Source organism: Natator depressus, chromosome 1 (assembly GCF_965152275.1).
Source record: "Natator depressus isolate rNatDep1 chromosome 1, rNatDep2.hap1, whole genome shotgun sequence".
NCBI classification, from domain to species: Eukaryota; Metazoa; Chordata; order Testudines; family Cheloniidae; genus Natator; species Natator depressus.
In genome coordinates this window covers 60991659-61014595 of record NC_134234.1, presented here as the reverse complement: position 1 = coordinate 61014595, position 22937 = coordinate 60991659, and the positions used below count along the sequence as shown (strand labels likewise).

Here is a 22937-nt window from a genome sequence, read left to right as displayed (position 1 = left end):
CCATGTACATTATATAACAGCTCTGTGTTGTGACTTAAAAGTGCCTAAAAATGGGGGAAATATTTTTATATTCTAGAACTCAAAATTGTTTTCCCAATTTAAGTCTCTTTTTTCTTTTCTTTTCTTTTTTTTTAGTGAAGGAAAAATTTGCCTAACTGAAAAGACTGTCAAGCTTCTGCCTGGTGCCATCCAAGTACCCTCATAAACACGATTTATAATGGAAACACCAACGGGCACCCTCAACTACAGCAGCATTGCCAGGAGCCACCATAATTGGGCTAGAAACACTCTGGTTTGAGTCATGAATAGAATGCACTTAGTCCTATTTGTTATACCGGACCACACCGTCCAAGTGCAGGCAGCAACATTTACTGCAAAATCCTCAGAAAGATAACAGGTGATTTAAAAGGGAATCATGTAAGTCTAATTAAAGAGCAACTTTAGAAGATTATTTTCCATTACTGAGATAACAGCATGGCTTTTCTCAGGAAGAAATGGAAGGCTTGTTCTATACAGCCCACACAGTATATGAAAGATTTAAGAATCAACCTACTACTAATACTCCTCAACTCTACTTTTCCCCTCCCTCGAGTCATTTTGCCAGTTATTTTCACCATTTTCTTTGACCAATGAATAAAAAGCAGTTTTCCACTGGAGATAACAGGTTATTGAATGCCCTTCTCAGACGTTTAACCTGCTCTCAGGAATACCAGCTGATGATCTCCTCCTTTCATCACATCTACAGGGCCACAGCCTAGCATTAACTTTTCGCATAGAACTCCTCAGCAATTTCAGAGGGCAGGATACAACCACAAAGTTTGGATCCTCTTAAACTAATGTTAGGACCTGCAAGTAATAAATCAGAGTCTCTTGTAATTTAGGATGACCAGATGTTCCGTTTTTAAAGGGACAGTCCTGTTCTTTGGGACTTTTTCTTATATAGGCACCTATTACCCCCCACCCTCTGTCCCGTTTTTTCACAGCTGCTATCTGGTCACCCTAAGTAAAGGAACCCGTTTCACCACCTCATCTGGGAATGCTGCCAACCCAGACTGAAGTCCTACCTCTGACTTCTCGCTACAAATTAATTTATTAATTAACCTATGTGCCCGCTTTTTTAATAACACTTGCAGCATCCTCTGCTGGCATAGGTGTGTACACAAGCATCAGTATACCATGTATGGTGTACAATGTACACCTGAATCCTGATGGTCCCTGTCTTTCAGTCTTCCTGCCTTACATCATTACTTACTTCTCTGTGTCCAAGAGGAAGAAATCCACATGTGGGTTACATGTTCAGCCTCCCTTGGTCAGTAAAAACCTATGGAGTTAAAGGGCAATACATACATACATAAATTTGAGATTCATTTTCTTCTGTGTCGCCAACAGGAGACATGTCATAAACATGCATTAGTCCCCTTAAGGTGACTACTAGAGATACTGATGGAGTTAACAGTGCAATCTTGTAACACTCCAATCGAGTCACTATCAGACTTAATGTTGATGCTATTCAGGGCTGCAGCTCTCCAGTATTTTAGCTGAACTAATACTCTCCACTTGTCTTTTCTGGTGGGTTCCATTGTTGCAAAAATCACAAAAATAATCTACATTCCCAATGGCACGGTCACTGAGAAGAAAGATCTACTGGAGGTAAAATAGGTAAACAGAAATGGCATGGCAGTATAATCAATCCCTTAGCAGAATGAAAAAAAATCTTGAGAGAGAAAAAAACTTCTACTGTCCCTACATTTAAGATCAAATTAACTGTCTAGCTGAAAATTAACGCAACATTATTGGCTCATCACCTGCTTTAGTGCATGTGTGTCAGATGTGCGGTTTGTAGAACACAATTTGTTCGCTCGTTGTCAAAATGAATGTCTATCTTTAAAAAAAAAGTCAATCCATTGAAAATAACTCCCTAATCTACCATCCTTTCAATAGAATTGAAGTGCACTTCACAAACACTGTACACAAGCATCTTGAATGAGCAGGAAGCTATTTTTAAAAACACATGAAGGATAAGATATGAAATTAGTTTCATGGGGAATGAGAACCTTGAAGATTATTTACTTTCCCTTAATTACATTGACTCACCACTAATTTAGCTTTTCTAAGGTATTATATATTTCACACTAAGATTCTGAAACTGAAGACAGGAGTACCATTTTTGAACATTTAGGATTAGTGACATTATGAACACATAAGAACATTTCTCCTATTGACTTACCACAATGATAAAGGATGAGCAGTACTCTACTATACCAATAATTTCCTCTGTTTAGCTATCACCTAAAAGTTAGGATCCTGATTCAAAAGTAGGCAGTTTTCTTTGAGCAAACTGTATCAAAATTCTGTGAATTACCCAATGCTACTGTACAAGTGCATACAGCTGCTCACATGGTAGGACAAGAAGGAATGACTGAAGTTTAAGGAAGGAAAAGTTTAGAATATGAGAAAAGTATTCTTGATAGTAAGAGTAATCAAGCAATGGAATAGTCTTTGAGAGAAATACTTAAGGTACTGCATCTAATGATAAATACAAGAATAGGTTAAATATGGACATTAGTGGAAATAAACACAATTATCAGTCTTGATCACACATGACATGAGCATACCTAGTGGTCTGCCACCAGCATGCAATACCACAATGGGCTACAGGCACAGATGAAGTAGCATCCCATAGCAAGAACACTTCACACATGGAGCTTGCTTTGATAAAAAATAAGAAAAAATCTTGCACCCTACCCAGTTTACCTCTGCAGAAGTAAAATAACTAGGATGCTACTCAGAAAGACTCTGCAAGACAGGAAAGAGGGGACAAGCAGATTAAAAAAAAAAAAAGAATGAGCAGGAGGAAACAATTAGTAAAAAGAGAATGGAGCAGAAACAGGAAGGATAAATTTATACAGAAGAAAAAGAGGAATAAGAAAATATGAGAATGAAAGGAGGCAAGTTAGAAGAGCCAGAAGAAAATGGGGTGCATACTAAAGAGAGACCAACAAAAAGAAAGACAGACTAATCCAGAGACAAAGAAAGGAGGAGAGTTAAACAGAAATAAAGGTGAACAAGGTGAGAGACAAAGAAGAAAGGATGGAGAGGAAGAGAAAACAGAAAAAAGATAAAATAGTGAATATCTAACACTGTTACTCCATCTTTCCCTCTGAAAATGACAAAGGAAACCGTTTAAAGGGGAGCTAATAAAGCGTGAATTTCTTTGAGCCACTGAAGCTTCCACTCAAGATCTACACTCATGGCTTCCTGTCCAGCAGTGGGACTTCATGCCAGATCCTTTTTAACTCCCATTGTAATTGCACTGAGTAAAGAGGCAACTCATGACCGATTTCCCCACTTCTTGAATGCCTGATGCCATGTATAGCATAAGAGGAGCTCCGCACCTTTGATGATGACCAACCTTCAATAGGCAAGAGAATAAAAGATGCACAGTCTGCCAAAATATTCCACACACCAACACAATTACAACTGTGCACTTGTAATTAGGAGGCCTGTCATTAAGTAGAGTTATCAAACCACTTATTATAGTGTGCAGTACTAATAAATCCTTCTATCACCTGTCAATGGCCAATTTATCAGAACAGGTTATGGACTGTTAAGCCAATTAGCCAAGCAATCTCTATGAAATAGCTTTACTGAAGGTTTTCAAGGGAGTTTTTGACAGGGTAGAATGCTCTGATTTGGGACACACCGGTGAACATCTTATCATTCCAATTAAGTGGCAGGTACAATTTAAAAGAGAGAGAGAGAGAGAACTTCCTTCAAAAAACTCTGAAGAGACTTATAAGAAAATAAAGATTGTAATTAGTAAATATTTAAAAATATCTTAAAAAACTTTGTCTTCCTAGATAAAAAAAACCCAAGCATTAGCTGGCAAGTTCCAATCTAAAGTGCCACTTCGCCAAAAAATTAACGATAGGATTGCATGAAAATGCACAGCTCTCATTAAAGCAGGACTGTGCCAAGTGCCTGCACAGACACAGAGTAAGAAACAGTCCCTGCTCCAAGTAATATTATAAGGTAAGTGATTAAGATTTTTGTGGCCCCTAATAAGATGAAATTGCATGATGGATATGATGGTCTCTGTTTCTCTTTGCTCTTGGGGTGATAGGGGCAGTCAAGGTAGACTTATAGATGTAACACTTAGTGCCTGTGCAGTGCAGGTTGAAGTCCATAACTGGGATGTCTGTCAGGGAACTGACTTGGTCTAATAATTGTGAGTGATGGCTATTTTAGTGGAACAACTTTGACAAAATTTGTGCACAACAGTAGACACATTTGACCAGTTCTATGCAATTGGTGACCTTTACGGTTAACTATGTATTTGTAACCGCGGCCACTGGGAGCTGCGAGCGGCCGTACCTGCAGACGCTCAGGTAAACAAAACATCTCGCGGCCCACCAGGGGCTTACCCTGAACAAGCTGCAAACCAAGTTTGGGAACCCTTGCTTTAGACACTGCAAGGTGCTCTGACTGACCTTTCAAAGTACACAGGGATAAAATCTATTCTTTTACAGACAGCCTTCTGCCTCCACATCTGGCTTCCTGTGTCACATTTCCCATGTGTGCTTCCTGCAGGCCAGACCCACCAATCTTAGGCTATGTCTACACTACAAGCTAGGGGTGTGATTTTCCCTATTTGTGTACACATACACTAGCATGAGTACAAAATGGCATTGTAACCCCAGTAGCATGAGTATCGGCAGCAGAAGCATAGCTTAGCCATGCTGAGTACAAACCCGCCTCAAACAAGTAGGTACATATTTGACAAAGCTAAACTCTGCCTCCACTAACATTAATCATACCAATGCAGCTACACTGCTATTTATACTCATGTTAGCTCAGTGAGTGCTAGCGCGAGTATGTCTACACAAGCAGGGGAAGGAAGAAAAATCACACTCTTAGTTTGTAATGTAGACATAGCCTTAAGGGTCTACATAATCTTCCCTACTCTGTAGCTCCCAGACAGTCACTCTTCCCTCTCCTCATAAGGGCCTTTGGCATCTGAACCACACGCACTTTTGAAAAGGCATGTGTTTAATTGGTGCATGTAATGTAATACACCCATTGAAATTACATATGTACATAATGTATGGGTATATATTTTAATTGTAGGGGCTTCTCTATTTTAGTATTTACATAATAATATCTTTAAATATCTAAATCATGGTGACCTGAACTTCAAGTCCACTTTTAAATCACTTCTAGTCCTTAGACTATACTGAAAAAGTAAAGTTTGAAAATTTATCTATTTCGGAAATAATATGGGGTCAAAACAGTGTGAGGAAAGCCTTTGAAAAGTGAATGACAGGTATGTTTTTTAAAACTCCTACCTTTCTGAAACTCCTTCCTTGACTTGACCCATACTTTTCAGAAAAAAAGCTCATCTTCTCTGAAGGCTAACCATGCCCCAGTTAAAATGAAGTATACTGTACTGTAGACATCAAGGACTTCGCATTTCTATTGTGAAGAATTAACAATACAAAGCTACTATACCTCTCATTCTACACACCCTAGAGGCAAGAAGAGTGTATACAAAACTTAATTTTACTTTAATCGTTCAAACAAATGTATTCTTTTATCTGAAGATTGTAAAAGAAATAAACTGCATCGGGAACATCAGTTTATTCTTCTTAACGTACATGCAATGTGCCTCAAGTGGCATGTGACCAGGATTCATCACCAAATTTGGTCTGCTGGTTGGATCATTAGTTTTCCCAACCTGGGCCAGGTACTGACAGGGAGCACAACATGAGCGATGATCCATGTAATGGATACCGTGTGTATGACAACAGATTTCATACTGTTTGATGTGGATAACAGTTTTTACTAAAATATCTGCACAGAAAGGTGCTCAAGAAACACAGGAATCCACCCAATTTTATCCAGTTACTCTTTCCATCCTTCAGAATACTAAAAATAAAGAAATAATAATAACTGAAACAATAATTATCTGTTAATATTTACATGGCACTAGTAAGTTAGATGCTTTAGAGACATTTTATTGACAACTGTTGTGAATTTTGATATTAACTTCAGTATTATCCCCTTCAGTCTCCAGGTCTCTGTTCTCATAACTGTATGTCACCCTGGATCTTCTACGAGGCTCAATAAGCATAGAGGTTATATGAGCTAACTGCATACTTACTGCAAAATAATGTGCTTTATTTCATTACAACAATAGGGTTTCTCTCAACTGAAAATAACAGTAGTTACATTGTAACTCAAGGTAATGATAGCATTATATATCTGGATAATTATACAATTAGTTAAGGCCACCACTATGCATTAGTTGTGTGGTATTTCACACACACACAAATCCAAGCTAACCAACCTCACTTCAGAATGAATACAACATTGAATTAAGTAACTAACTGACCAGAGATTTGGAAAATGTATAGTTGAATATCCTTTTATGACCGATTGCTCTGATGTAAATCAAGAAAGACTCCATTGTAGTCTGTGAAGTTACTCCAGATTTAAGCCAGCATGGATCAGAATCTGGCTTTATAGATTTTAATTCTAACTGAACACTTGACCGATACATACCTAAAAGGAGGCAATCTCCATCAATGTGTCATGCATAGGAACTAATTTGTTTCACACGACAGTCCAGAAAACATTGCAAAAGGAGTCTTTTTGCCCTGATGCTCCTAATATCGTCTGCTATTTTTATTAATCTAAATGCTACTTTCTTCACAAATGATGTGGATGTTACTGTGCATTTTAAGTTGGTAGAAAATGGGGTCCATTATCCACCCCCTTCTGCAAAAAACAACTCTCTCCCTTCCCACAAGTACACAGTCAGAGAGAAAACAACACCCTAAAAAAAAGCCTATAAAGATTTTATTAAACACAAAATACGTTATCCAATTCACTTTGTAAACATGATTATCCCTCAGACATCAAAATGCTCACACACTGTCCAAAATAAAAAGCTTGCAACTCTATAAGTAAATATAAGAATACAACAGCTGAGACATGAGTTTATCATCAAGTCAGGCCTCTCACTCTTTTGTATCTACCCTTATATACAGATACACTTTTAAAAACTTGCTCACGTTCCCAGCATCCTAGCCCAATGCAATGTTTCAACCAAATCAGAACAAATGTGCTAATAAAATGCACAATTAAGGAGTTGGCTGGACAGGAGAGCAGGTCTTTTCAAAACTAAGATATCTGAAGTCACTTGTCTTGTCTTCCTTGATTTTACTTCCATAAATTTCCATTATTTGATGCAATGAATTATGACCTTCCCTCAAACATAGATTTAGGGTGGAAATCTAGATATTCAATTTTAAGTGACAGAAAGGAATTTTGCCCGAATCATCTGTATTTCAGGTTTACTTCTTGTATTCAACCTTTGACCTTTATATTTAGGATCCAATCTCGCAATTAAGCTACTACAGCTTCTCCGAATCATTTTTCAATTTTGTCCTTGTATGGCTCCAATTCTTTGGTTACTAACTAAATCAAGATAGATTTCCACTGAGACTGAGGTGTCGTCAGCCTGTAATCTGCCAAAGTCTTCCAAAATCATCTTCAGTTGCTTTCCTAAATTTTGAGATTCTCTGTAAAATCCCTTGTTCTATAAGATGCATACAATGTTTTGACCAGAGTCCTCCAAGAATCATGCTCTATGCAAATTTATATGCACTTATGGTATAGCTAGATCAAATATAGAGACCAACTTCCTGAGGGTTCCAACAAGTGTCATTGGGAAGCTAGGGCATAAATCATCCTTTTTCCATCCACCAATGAAGATGATGGTGGTTGTGGAAGAATTATTGAAATACACAATGTGCTTTAGGACTGTTGTTCTATGAGATTTAAACAATGTCCTGAACACCCAAGCGTGAGAAGTTTAAGAAGATTGCACTTGAAGAGATCTCCATTTCTTTTTCTTTTTTGGGAGAAGGGGAGCAGTTCTCTAAGTATTTGAAGAACACCTCATGCTTTTCTCAGTGTTCTTGGTTAACCTGTTCAAAAACTTGGACACAATATTTTGTGGTTTTCTTTTCAGGAGATATAATCAATAGCATTAAGTAGGAATGCATTTTTCCTGGTATGGAGGCTTGTCGCCACTGTCAGGTCATTTTTCATGTTCAACCAACCACCTTGCATTAATGTCAATATTGATTCTTTTCGTTCTTCTTTCAACATTCCCTCTGTTTCTTCACTTGCAGCATCTAGTAGTGGACCTGAAAGCTTAAATCTGCCTAAAGGATTTTTCAGTTTTCAGATTTTAACAAATCAAACCCATTCTAACAGTTGACAACTCCACTCTCTACTTTCTAAGCAATATCAGGGATATGGAACAGCTTCCATATGAGGAGAGATTAATAAAACTGAGATTTTCAGCTTGGAAAAGAGATGACTAAGGGCGGGGGGGCTATGATAGAGGTCTATAAAATCAGGACTGGTGTGAAGGAAGTGAATAAGGAAGGGATATTTATCCCTTCACATAACACAAAGAACCAGGGTCACCCAATGAAATTAATATGCAACACGTTTATAACAAACAAAGGGAAGTACTACTTTACACAAAGCACAGTTAACCTATGGAACTCATTGGCAGGGGACGTTGTGAAGGCCAAAATTAAAACTGGGTTAAAAAAAGAATTAGATACGTTCATTGAGAATAGGTCCATCAATGGCTATTAGCCAAGATGGTCAGGGCAAATGACCATATCCCAAAAAACATATCATCACTCCTGGTACTTCCTCACACCTTTAATGTATGTGTACTTTCTGATTACCTAAATCGGCAAAATGTTCTTTCATTTTCAAGAAGAAATCTGCCAGAGGAGCACTTATTTTTAAGAAACTAAAGAAACATCTGAAATTAGAATTTATTTCCATCTCTTTTGTACTTAACAGTTTCCAGTTTTTAAAACTGTCATTAAAATAAAACTGCTGACCACCCTTCTGTTTACATTGTCACTATGTAGACTGCAAAAGACATCTGTGTAGAAGGGAGGCATGAATAAGCATGAACATGCTGCATCTCTGCACCGAGTAAATGTGTCAAGAGAGTTTGTGTGTATGTGCCTGTCATCCTCATCCAGCAGCACAGGATTGTAAAAGTTTTTTGTATGTGTTTATAACTATTCCATCTTAGTCTGTGACCTGATAAGGTCTCACAGCTAAGTTGGGTCACACTTCCAAGGAAAACCCTCATGAACTAAGTGGGTCACTTACTCAGTAAGTAACTCTTTCCTCTGAGTCAGTCTTGAAATAATGTTACAACCTCCATCTTACGTCATCAGCGGAGATTAAAATCAAGGACTTCTGGCACCAAAGCACAGGCCTCTACCACTTGAGGGTAACTCCGTTAACTGGTAGCAGTAGTAAGCTCTTATTTTGTATGCAGACCAACCAGTACAATAGGACAGCAGCCTTCACCATCCTGTTACACCAGCATAATATTAAGAGACATTCTGCTACTTTCAGATAAAAGATAGAACTGTCTGACATCATTAAAGATTGCACAACATTTTCATAAGATCTAGTGTGTTAGCATGATTGTTGTGAGCAATCTAATTTAAATAATGACATTGTATCCTCCTAGATTCAGCTAGCAATTTTAGTTGGATAATACATAGTTTCATTTCTTCCTCACTTCCCACAATAGAGTTTTTCTATACAACACTGATAGGTGCATTAGAAATGTCTAAATAGATTTGCAGTATGCTGTTAAACCTGTCATGTTCCACTCCAGAGGTGGCTGCCCTTCAACTGTATATGAACCATTCCTGTACAACATGTAAAGCACTTTAGCATCTTACAGGATATAAAATACTATAGAAATGTAAGATTTTTATTGAAATCATAACACGCATGGTTGTGTGTGTGTTTTCTTGAACTTTTTAAAAATGATCAGATAATGAGGATTAAGACTGGAAGAAGTCGACTCTACTCACACATTCCCCTTGGAATCTTTGGTTTCTTAAAAGGGCATTAATACCGATATCCCGGCCAAATTCCAACTCTAATAATTACATTCTGCCTATCTAAATTTCTCCCGCTGTTTGTTGGAACTTATGAGCTGAGCTCCCCTTTAAAATTTACACAAAAAATTAGGCAACCAAATATTTTTATTTGACAATTTGGCTTTTTTCAAATCATACCGAGCAGGGACAAATATTTAACAAGAACACATTTCTTGTTGTCTATTGATGAGATCAAGTATACCTAAAGCCTAATCTGCTGTGCGCTAAAGCAATATTACAAGTATCTGTAGGCCATGCTAAAGTACTATTAATTAAAAAAGAATCATTTATGTTAAAAGTAAAAATAAAGACACAAAAACAACATAAACATTAACAAACTGAAGCTAAGGTTGTTGATGGCATCATTTCTCTTTGGAAGAGTGGCAGACAGAATAATAATAATCTTATTCTGTCATTCTAAAGGATCCCAATATGTAAGCCCAGATCGTACAAACATTTGTGTGTGACAGTAACTTTAACACATACAAGTAGTCCTCTTAAAGCCCATACATTCTCTGCCATCTCCTTCAATGATCTGTTTTCACCAATCTGTACTCTGTTTCCCATTCAATCATTCTCAGTCTGCCCCAACTTCACTCTCTGTAATTCTCTGTGACCCAAACCCAACCATTCCATGTCCCATACTCAGTCCACTCATTGCCCCACAGGCAGCCCCCAATCAACCAACTGATTCTCTACCTTCAGCAATGCATTGCCAATCCCAGTCATTTCACCCTTAGCCCCTGCAACAACCCCAGCTAGCCAATCTCCCACCTCCCTCAGCGCAGTGGAATTGGCTTGCACGTAGGCCTGCTGATTCTTGGCCTCCATCTTCTGCGCTGGTAACCCCAAGAATGTAAAAATCATGAGTTGGAGCCTAGCACAGCCTGAGATTGATTTAGGAGTCATGGGGTTTGTTTCTAGGTGGCAAGCTCCTGGTTAATTTTATCAGCCTGCGGGGTTCCAAGTCATTGCGTGCTTGCAGGTCACACTGCAGTCCTTTGTCTGAAAACGTGACAGCTAGAAACGCTTGTTTTTTAAATGAACCAGGAGATTCTCCGGTAATAACATGATTCCAGGCGTTTGGGCTTCAAGACCAACACCAAATATGGTGAGAGCTAGCACCACAGCTTCTCAGCTGCAGGCTTCTGTCCAGGTTGTCCTCCTCCTCCTACCCCAGGCTGCGTGAGAAGGGGAGCGGAGTTAGATGCTCTCTTCACTGGGGCTCAAGCAAGGCCAATCCAGAGCCTACCCTGTTCTCTGAGGTTTTTTCTCCTCCCCTCCACTAGTGTGGCAGGCAACCAGAGGGGCACTGATGAGCAGCTGTCCAGAGTCCACCCAGATCACATGAGGCAGCTGCTGTGAGCTCAGAGGTAGGAATAGGGAGGCAACAGCCCCAAATGCCACCTAGCTGAGAAATAAAACCAGCCCCAGTGCTACTAAGAGATGGATGCTCTAGCAGCACAATGTCCCTTACCCTTGCAGGTTGCTGATTGAGTGGAAAAGTCAATAGCATTTCCTATGCCATCTGCTGGAGGTGATTCTTGCATGTCCCCTATTAAAGTTCTAACTCAGTCTGACCCTATGACTTAGGATAGGATCACAATACATGTTTACAAAGCTCAAAACACTTCTTCTTACTCTAGAAATTACTTTGCCATAATATAAATATTGTAGGCAGAGAGAGCCCGTGTCAAGGATGCTAGACCCAAAATGTGTCCTAATTTCCAAACCCGCACCCTCCCTCCCCCCGCTTCTTAAATTACAACAGTGAAATTTACACATGGAAAAGATCTATTAAATCATCCACTCCATCACCCGGAAAATACAGGATTATTCTCTACAGAACATTTATTTGTGATTAGTCCCATCTAGTTTTAAATATCCCAGTCAATGGGGCTTTCACTATTCCCTTAACTATTCTACCGCCTAGTACAACTTATTGTCAAGCGGTTTTTCCTGATATTCAGCCAAAGATACCCTTTTCTTAATTTCATCCCATTACTCCCAGGAATTCTCCCATGTACCACGTTAAATAATTATTTTTATTCTTTACATTAACACTCTTGAAATAGCTGTACACTGTTAACCTTATTTATTGCCAAGCTCCCTCGCTCTCTCTATTTATATGTATCTGTTAACTTTTCCTCATAAGCCAATGCCTTCAGGCCCGAGTATTTTTGTTGCTCTTCTCTGAGCTCCATCCAATTTGTCAACAGCTTTCTGGTAATAATGTGTCCAGAAATTCCAGGTGTGCTCACAGCAGCATCTAACAGAAAGGGATTACCACCTCCTTGCTCTATGACACAATGCCCTTGCATATTCAGCTCAAAGGTGAACTGACTTTTTCTATAACCATGTCGCACACATGCATAATTTGCTGTCTGATATCACTCCTAGCTCTCTTCCACAATTATTGCTTCCCAAGTTTCTCCCTCCCATCAAGTGTGTATGTTTCAGGTACTTTCCCCACACGAAACTTGTACTTTTCCCCAATTTTGTTGTCTCATTATTTGTGTTCTTCTTACTCCCCCTCCTAGATCATTAATGAAAATATTGTTAGTTTGAAAGGTTATGTTTTTCCCAAAATACAAATGCTTCCAGCCCAAATTCAACAAAGCATTTCATTGTATACCAAACTTAAAACTAGTCTTTGAAGGGTTAGATTATCAGGAACTGTCTGTAAATGTCAATTTCACCATACATACAAAAAACAATGAAAAAAATGTCCATTGATGATAATGAAAATGTACAGATAGGCAAAGTAAGAAAAAAAATGCTGCTTGAGAACTTCTTAGAGATTGATTTAAGGATATTTACTTCCTATATTTTGATATGTGATGCTGACATTTGTGTTTTAATAGTTATAAATCTTTCCTTTTTTGAATCTCAACATCTATTGTCATTAAACTATTATGGTCTGACCCCTCTCCCACCACCCATTGTGGGACCCTCCCCATAATTTCCCACAACTGTGAAAATGTAAATACATAGAAGTTGGGGAAAAAAGCTCAAAACCCATAATTTTGTGCAACTGAAAATTTAAATTGATACTGTCATAAACATACAGCTACGAGTAGCATAAAATCCCTCCTTTACCTGTAAGGGGTTAAGAACCTCAAATAACCTGGTTGGCACCTGATCAAAAGGACCAATAAGGGAAGAAGATCCTTTCAAATCTGTGGGGGGAGGTTTTGTTTGTGCTCTCTTTGTGTTCTCTCTTGGACAGAGAGGGACCAGAGTAGGAAAAACCATCTCCTAAAAACCTACCTGAAATAAGCATCCAAGATTACAAAAATTGTAAGTAATAGCAAGGAAATGCATTAGCTTATTTTTTTTTTAGCTTGTGAATTTTCCCTTTGCTAAGAGAGAGGTTTATTCCTGTGTTTTGTAACTTTGAAGTTTAGCCTAGAGGGGAATCCTCTGTGTTTTAAATCTTATTACCCTGTAAAATTATCTTGCATCCTGATTTTACAGAGGTGCTTCTTTTACTTTTTTCTTTATAATAAAGTTCTGCTTTTAAGAATCTGATTGGTTTTTAGTATCCTAAAAACCCAAGGGTCTGGTCTGTGCTCACCTTGTTTACCTATTTGGTTGGTATATTATTCTCAAGCCTCCCCAGAAAAGGGGGTGAAGGGGCTTGGGGGGATATTTTGGGGAAACAGGAACTCCAAGTGGTCCTTTTTCTGAATCTTTGTCTAACTCACTTGGTGGTGGCAGCAGAACCATCTAAGGAGAAGGAAGGATTTGTGCCTTGGGGAAGTTTTTAACCTAAACTGGTAGCAATAAGCTTAGGGGGTCTTTCATGCAGGTTCCCACATCTGTACCCCAGAGTTCAGAGTGGAGAGGAAACCCTGACAGATACAAATAGAAAAAATATTAAAAATAAACTTTGATGTTATCTGTCACAACTATAAAAAATAAATCAAAATGGAGCTCTGCCAAGTCTACTTAAAACATATGCTTATATTCCTCCTTGTTCAGCAAGACCAATGGGGCTTAAGCATGTGCTTAAAGTTAGGCATGCAATTAGGAGCTTTGTTAAATCAAGGCTTCAGGTTACATCTACACTGCCAAAAACAAACAAAGAAAAAAAAACACAGCAGAGAGTCTCAGAGCCTGGGTCAACTGACTTGGGCTTGCAGGACTCACGCTGTGGGACTAAAAATAGCAATGTAGATGTTCCTGCTTGGGCTGGAGCCCCAGCTCCAGCCAGAGCAGGAATGTCTAACAATGCTATTTTCAGCACTGTAGCGCAAGCCCCGCAAACCCAAGTCAATTGAACCCAGGCTCTGAGACTTTCTGCCGTGGAGTATTTTTTTTTTGCAGTGTAGACATACCCTCCATTTCCACACACACACACACACACACACTCCAAAGAAGGAAAAAAAAAAAAGGAAAAATAAGAAAAGAAAATTCAATGCAAGGAAGCAGGAGGCCTACAACAATTCTCTAAATGGCACAGGGGACCTGCCTATTTGAGAGATTGCCACTTCCCTGTGAAAGTTTAAAAGTGCATTTTCAGGGGAGGAAGGGGGTTCTTAGAAGGTAATTCCCTTGGCTTTGGAACGCGCTCCCCACACACTGGCTCCATATTTGTCAATCTTCACGATACGCTGCAAAATCCATCTTTTTTTCCCCCTAGGCTTTTGGATGCATGGTAGGGGTCAGGATGTCTGAGAGTTAGGATGGCTGGGAGGTCAGTAACTGGAGAAGGTAGACTATATTCAGTCTTTTCAGTTTATAACTGCTTGGCTGGGCGCGGGGGGTTGTTGTTTTGGGGTTTTTTGGTATTTGGTGTGCAGTGGCTGCTAAGCTTTTTGCTATTGTAGGATTTACTTTTTAAAGTGTGTGAACATTTCCTAGATCTCAGGATAGGGACTCCACTCCCTCTTTTTTTCTTTTATTTATTTTTTAAAATGAATTGAAAAACTTGCAACAATCATTAAGATTTTAGATTTAAGTTTCCAGTAAATTATTATGAACAGTGACCATCTCTTAAAGAAAAATGTGTTAATGAAAATCACAAATCAAGGTTACAGCACGCTAATCTCAGATAAAGCCTGGATGAACACATTGCTAGTTCACTAGTGTGACAAAGTAGGATTTTTTCATAACATTTTGTATGAATATTGTGTGTGCCTCAGTTTCTCTATGTGCTGCGTGTTTAACTAGGTGGTGGGAATAAGGTGGTTAATTCTTTGTAGTGATCCAGGTGTGACTGTTGTCTAGCTGCCTAGGATCAGACAATGGCCCAGACATTTCGTAACCCAGCAACTGACAACCCTGGGACCCACCCTCTTCAGGAAGCACACCAGTTTGACCAGCAGGAGAACAAAATGCTAAGGGGAATGACCATGTGACTGTCATTGCCCAGGAAGAACAACAAAGAACTGAGGGCCATGGAGGATAGTACAGTGTAGGCTGCTGAAGCAGGTCACACGCTTCAGGGCAAGGACGCAGAAGGGGGCAGAAAGGAGAGACTCTGGGCTCAATACCCACCCAGATGGACTTTGCTGTTTCTTTTCCATTCTCTATGCTGACCTAAGAACTTTCTACACTGTGTTCCAGACAGTTAAAAAATCCTTCTGCTTTTACAACGTTGCCTCGAGAGTCACTCCAGTCAAAGGAAGTGGGGGTGCATTGCTCCCTTTGGTCATGCAAGCCTTCCCCAGGTGCCCAGTTCGAATGGACTCTCTGAGGGGAGCTCATGGCATGATGCAGGGGCGCTGAAGGCTTTGAGGTTCGGTCCCAGGAGACAGTGAAGCCAAGGGACTTACCTCTGATAGAGAGTGCAACCCTCACGGAGGGCTGTTCCAGAGCTCCAGACCTGTGAAACCGTGACAACTAGTCAGGCCCATCATTTCACAGACAGAAAAGGGGCCACTGGGGAACAAAAATGTCAAATTCTTAATTAATGCATGCTGAACACTTTTATATGAAGTGGGCCAGACTGAGTGTTAGGGAGACCAGACATCCCAGTATTATCAGGACCATCCTGATGTTAGGAGCTTTGTCTTACATAGGCACCTATTACCCTCCCCCATTGCCTCTCCCCCCCCTTCTGATTTTTCACACTTGCTATCTCGTCATTCTGCTGAGTGTTACCCCTTGAATGGGATGGAATTTAGGAGGGAGAAAGGGCAGTACACTTTGGACGTGAAAGGGATGGTGCAGCAAAGAGTAAAACCCTAACAACACAGCAGTTTTAATCCAAGAGTTTACATTCAACACTAGTAAAAACCACAGCAGTTGTAATGACAGGAGTTTCATGGAGAGTATTTAAAAATCACTTCTAAATGCCTTAGGTTTATGTGCAGAACTGATGAGTTATTCTCTTCCCCTGTTTTTGCTTTTCTTTCTCCCCCTTTTTCGATTTTCTAACACATTTCTCTTTTCTTTTTTCTTCATCTACTTTCTGTAAACTTGCAGGGGGTAGGAAAGGGAGGGGATGTGGGATTGTTGTCACTATTCTAAGACATGGTGAGATTAGTCTGTCAACCACCTGGTTGTAAGATTCTAGATTCAGGAGTGCCACTTTAGAAAAATACTGAAGAAATTATTATTTGCTACAGAATCATGCAGGCTACCAAAATCAGATTAATCTGCTATACACCAAATTGTGCACACCTGCTACACTACTAAAATGTGCATTTTGAAATGTATATATGAAAACAGCTACTCATTGGTACTTGACAGATTTATAATATTCTCTCACCACTCAACTTCAATCATTTTTATTCAAATTGTGTGTGTGTATTTTACCGTCTTAAATGAGGTAGGAACACACCTGTATGTGATATCAATTAATCATATATGACAGCATATTGGATCCTTTAGAAAACATTGTGAACCCCCAGAAGGCTCTCAGGGTACCCAGTTCCCATACCGAACACAAAATGTTGCTGTTTAATAATGCATATGTGATCAAAGTTTGCTGCTCTCCCAGTATCAAATCTTCCTTGTGATTTTATAGATTGCAAATACAAGACGTTTTAACTCTCTTGAACGTAGTAAGTACTTCTATTTCACTTGATTCAAATCTGCAACCAGTTTGGGAGTGAATAAGACAATTAACCACTGCACAACATAGTCTATTTATATTACAGAAGACCGATATGTAAAGCTATATGAAGAACTTTCTGTAAATTTAACAGGGTGTCTTGCCCCTTATGAGCTAGAGGCCTGGGGCCAGCCAACCAGGAGGCACAACTGAGAAGGAATTACCTGATTACCCTATAAGAGCAGCAGGAAGAAGCCCAGCTGCTGGCCCTGCAGAGAGAGATCTCAGGGAGAACAGAGTGAAATATAGGATACGTCTACACTGTATCTGGGACTGAGTCTCCCAGCCAAGTTGTCAGACTCATGCTAGTGTGCCTAAAATAACTGTGTAGACATTGGAACTTGAGCTGGGCTGGAGCTTGGGCTAGCATAAGCCCCAAGTCTGTAGACCTGGGCTGGGAGGCTCACTCCCAGAAGCAGAAAAGATATATCCATATAGGCTGCTGGAAATGAGTAGGCTCCAGCAGAAAAAAATGATACTTGGGGAGTGAGATAACTGGGAAGGCCTGTGAGAATGGATCAACAAACACTCAAAAGAAAGCAGGAGCACACAACTGGGAGAGGGGAAGGCTGAGAATAGCCTTGTAAAGCAGGGAAGATGCTGAGGCAGCAGAGAACTTGGGAGCTGTGCCCAGTTTAAGGCTGGAGGGAGACTTATGAGTTTATTTTTTGAACATTTCAAACTGAACCCTAAGGAGAGCAGTTATTGGATTTGTAAAAACTATTTGGAGGGGTTATTGAGGAACTAAGAGGGGAAACTGAAGTGAGGGGCTGCTTGCAGGGTTTCTTGAGACCACAAGGGGGCACCCAGGAAGAGGCCACTCAGAGTAACATTCTACTACAGGGGGACAGGAGCAAGAAGTATAATGCACAAACTCCTCATCACATTAAACTATACAACTCCCTTTGTTACCATAATTCAATATCACCACCAGAATTCTGAGCACTAAGGCTTATTAAAAAGTTGCAAACTGATAGGCAAGCAGCACAGATACTGGGTTAGATTTACAACATGCAATAATGGATTTTTTCAGGTAGGTGGCAATGCACGTAGTGCATTTAAGATTAAAATATGGCCCCGTGTCAAGATTTCATTTCAGTGTTTATAGTCTTAAATTAGGGGTATTATTGCATTATCAAAATAACTTTTATAAGGATAATAGTTTAGCACCCACTGTGGCAGTTTATCCATTGATTTCAATGGGAGTATGTTGGGCCACAAGACCTTGAGGCAACACAGGTTTTACTTACTAGACTGTCACTTAAAGAAATGTTAAATTGTAATAAATACAGTGGTCAGAGCACATGCTATACTTCTTTTTCATTCCTATAATATCCAACAAATATTGCACAGTAGTTACAGTGGGTAATAAATAGATTTAAGTCAGATTTTTACAGGTCTAGTAATATTTTATTATAAAAACCAGCAATAAAAATATTTTAAAAACTATTTAGAATTGTTATTTGCAAAAAACTTTAGTTATTACCAGTCTTATGTCCTTTTATTCTAACATGCAGAACTGTCAAGCTACAAGCATTTGAGTGAAATTTTAATTGTTTAATTGCAAAACAAAGTAAATCCCTTTTTTGCTAAAGTGGAATATTTAAAAAGCAGCTTAAAAGGAAATGAACAGGAGCAAGTCTCACTTGTAGTTCTGCACCTGCTTTAGGGTTTCGATCGATGACTATCATGATTTGGAAGCATCCACCATCGTTTTGTTTTCTTTTCACAGTAGGTGGTTGCTAGGGAACAAAATACTATTGTCTGATTTCATGATCTATTGCCCAGTTTGCCTGGCAATAATGCTTTCTAAAATTTAACAGAGGTCACTTATTAATTTATTATGTATAAGAAAAATAAAGACTAAGAGAAATATATATATAGAGAGAATATAAGAATCTCTTGAAGCCTTTTTAAAACTTATTAAAGAAAAAAGATTCAAACATCCCTGGACAATGAAAACAGGCTAATTTAAGTACTCGACTGAAATACACACACAAACACAATCATTTTTTGCAATCATATCTATATTTTTTTCATAACGTGTCAAAGAATATCATATATCATTTTCCAAGTGGAACAAAACTCTAAAGCAGAAAGGGGAGGCATTATTGTGCACTGTAAAGTTCTGTATACATTACACATAATAGAATGTGGGAACAAGAGAGGCACACAGTTTATAATTCGGATTGGAGGGAATTTTGCTATTCAGATCGTACTCATGTTGGGGTTTCCGTTTATCTATGTAACAATTATTGCTTAGTGTGATAGATAGAAGTCTAAGTAAGGTTGCTCCTGTGTCCAGTATAACAAAGGATAATGCAGGATACTGTATCTAAAATTGCAAACAACAATTCTAACAGTAAAAATGTCACATATTTTTACACTATCAAAGCTTCCTAAACAAGGAATTAAAAAGATTGTTACTGCCAGACAATGTGGGTGCCTGTGATGGCATCATCAGAACATGATGGAATCAGAGCCTATCATACTTAGAGATAAAGTGACAGATGAATATATGTATGCACAGATATAGCCTCAAAGAAAGATTTTAAATAAAACCTGTGGAGTAGCTGTACCTCTATCACGCACACCTGAAATTTCACATCCTACACAACACATAGTATTTCGAAGGCCTTTCAATTTTTTTTTAATTTATCAATGCATATTACCTTTCTGTTGCATTAAAATTTGAGAGAAAATGAACGAGGTATGTTCCAAAATACATCAAAGCTTTGACATAGTACAATGGAACTTCTGATATTAAAAGTAATACAGCATATAAAATACACAAATCATAGGGATGATCTCAGAGCTCCTCTCCTCAGCCCAGAGTTGAATTTATTCTAATGTCTACCCTCTCCTTAAAGAACCCGACAGTCATTACCAATGTACATTTAAAATTAAGAGTAAGAGTGACATGCAAGCCAGCTCTCTCCATATCACACAACAATAAACTAACCCTCGCAATAGGAACAGAGAAATTAGAGACGACAAGACCTAGCTCACCAAATCCATCCCCTTGCCAAGAGGCAGAATACGCTACCACAAGCGATATTGTTTAAGAGCTACCTAAGGGCCTCTCTGCCCCTGACTGGCCGCACACCCATGTCCTGTCATTTCCAACTTCAGCAAAACCTGTCTTAAGTAGAAAGAAAAGGAGGACTTGTGGCACCTTAGAGACTAACAAATTTATCCGAGTATAAGCTTTCCTGCTCAAATAAATTTATTAGTCTCTAAGGTGCCACAAGTCCTCCTTTTCTTTTTGAGGATACAGACTAACACAGCTGCTACTCTGAAACCTGTCTTAAGTAATCACCCAAGGGACCAAGAAAAAAAAAGAAAAAAACCAGTCACCGAGTACAGTTGCTCTTTAGTTACAACCAAACTGTCCTGGAAACTGCAGAGAGAGACTTTCCAGGGATGGCTTCACCCAGGGTCCAGTGATGCTGCTCCTCAGTGCAGGCTCCCCAGGCTGGAAGGCTGGGAAGAGTTTGCCCCTCCAGCCAATCAGCAAGAGGGAGCCCCGGGGGCCCGACCTACAGGGTGGGTGGGCAGGAGGCGTGGGGCCGCAGGGGCCCTGCGCGCTGTCAGCACCACGCGTGCGAGCCCCGCCGGGGGATGCCCAGACAGGTGGGGTGGGGTGGGGTGGGGTGGGGAGGAGGAGAAATGACCCCGGCCCGGGAGTTGGGGGGGAGAGGGGGTCGCAGCTCCCCCACCCACACTCCCGGTGCCAGCACCAGCCCGGGAGGCACCAGCCCGTCCCTGCGGCTGCCAAAAGAAAAATGCCCCCCCCCCCAAGAGAGGAGAACAAACTTTCTGACTCCCCGGGGACCAGCGGCTGGGCTTGCCGAGGGGGAGGGGAGGCGGCGGCGGCCAGGTCGCTGCTGGGGAAGGGACACGCACCCAGAGGGATGCCGGCGTGGAGGCGGCGGGGGGGGGGGGGGAGGTGGTAGGAGGCAGAGCCGGCAGCAGCTGCGGATGGGCGCTGGGAAGCGGGGGAGCGGCGAGCCCCTCTGCCCGGCCCCCGCGCCCGCCCCCGCACGGCAGCGCTTCCCCCCCTAAGCCGGGCGGGGGGACCAGGCAGCCGCGGGAAGCGGCACAGCCCGGGGGATGCTGCTGCTGCTGCTGCCGCCGCCGCCGCCGCCCGCCCCTACGCTCCCTACCTGCTGGCGGTGCGGAGCTGCCGGGGCGCGGCGCGGCCCCTTCCCCTCGGCCGGCGCCGCGCAGCCCCCACCCCTGTCCCGGGCAGAGCGCGAGCCCGGCCGCCGGAGCCTGCGGCGCTGCGGGCGGAGGACGCCCCGTGGCGGCGGGAAGCCCCGGCGAGCGGCGGCGGCGGCGCGGGGCAGCGGCAGCGGCAGCGAGCGGAGCCGGCTTAGGGGCGCTGGAGAAACAGCCGCCTCTGATCCAAAACGTGTGTGTGTGTGTCAGTGCCGGGCTGGGGGTGCGCGCGAGTGTGAGGGATGCGGCAAGGGAGCGAGGGAAAATTCCCCCGCTTAGGAAAACCGTAGACAACGGGGAAAGCAGGTGTGCTGGGGAGGGGGGGTTGGCGGCTGGTGCGGGGGCAGGGAGCGCACAGATCCGCCTGGGCGGCAGCAGGCAGCTGCCGCCGTGCCAGGGCCGCGCACGGGGATGCAGCAGGCTAGGGGCAGCGGCTGCAGCTCCTCAGGGCAGCAAGTGGAGAATCTGTCACCTACAGACGCCACTGCGACCTTGAAAGGAGCCGGGGCAAACTGGCAGCCAGTGAATAGGAGGGGATGCTTGTAGGGGGCGGGGGCACAAAGGGACTTAGCCCTCAGCCAAGAGCTCTGGGGGAGAAGGGCAGAAGGGACAAGAGTGCTTTAAATAAAGAGACATCGGCTCATTCCTAGCTGATGCCCAGAGCCTCCCTATGCACCCTATTGTGTTGAATGCTGGGCAGCAGGTTGCCACTTTAGTTTACTCTTGGGGGGAGGGGGGGATGTTGATTAAACTATATCCACCCCATTTCACTCCCTGAAAGGTTCTGTTGCATTAGCTTCCAGGAAAGGGGGCACTGAATTCTGTTTGAGTTACAGGGTCAATTATACAGTGAATTATAGAGCAGCAGATGTAGGAGGTTCCCCACACTGCTACCTTCAACAGGGAGGAAGGGGTGAGGGGGACAAGTCAGCTGTCAAAGCAAAAATATAACCCTTATTTCTGCTCATTTTATCAGGCATCCTAGGGCCTCGGAGTTTACACACAGGCCAGTACTAAAGAACACTTGTGAACGGTTTACATCTGCAACCACTTTATTGTGCTGTTCAGTTTCCCAAATTTATGCCCAGTTTGACTGGGTCAGTAATTCTTTAGGAATCTTCCAAGGAGAATTGGGGTGCTACAGGAAGTAATGTTAGAGGCACTCTGACCCCTTGAGTTAGTATGGAGTCTAAATCAATATCCTTAACATAATCTCTCTACTCCTGTTGGACGTGTATTTTACCTCTGTATTTGGCCCACAATTCAAGAAAGATGTTGATACATTGGAGAGGGTTCAGAGACGAGCACTGAGAATGATTTTAAAAGTGCCTTATAGTGATAGACTCAAAGGGTATGTCTGCACTGCAGTAAAACACTGGTGGCTGGCCCATGCCAGCTGACTTGCACTCTCAGGACTTGGGCTGCAGGGCTATAAAATTGCAATGTAGGCATTGGGATAGAGCCTGGTCTCAAGCTTAGGCTTGGGGACTCTCATCACAGGGGCCCAGGCTCCAGCCCAATCTTGAATGTTTCACTTCAGATTTTTAGGCCTTTAGCCCTAGGCCAAGTCAGGTGACACAAGCCAGCTGCAGGTATTTTATTGCAGTGTAGACATACACAAAGAGCTTAATCTATTTAGCTTAACGAGG

At 41.4% G+C, this 22937-nt stretch overlaps 1 protein-coding gene across 2 annotated transcripts in view; it reads right to left on the bottom strand.

The window, feature by feature from the left end:
- Positions 1–20541, bottom strand: part of ENOX1 (ecto-NOX disulfide-thiol exchanger 1) — a 499678-nt gene extending 479137 nt beyond the window's left edge. For both annotated transcript variants that reach the window (XM_074961330.1, XM_074961339.1), the window contains exon 1: positions 20425–20541. The gene's annotated coding sequence lies outside the window, so the exon portion shown is untranslated. The remainder of the gene's footprint in view (positions 1–20424) is intronic.
- Between the last annotated feature and the right edge of the window lie 2396 nt (positions 20542–22937).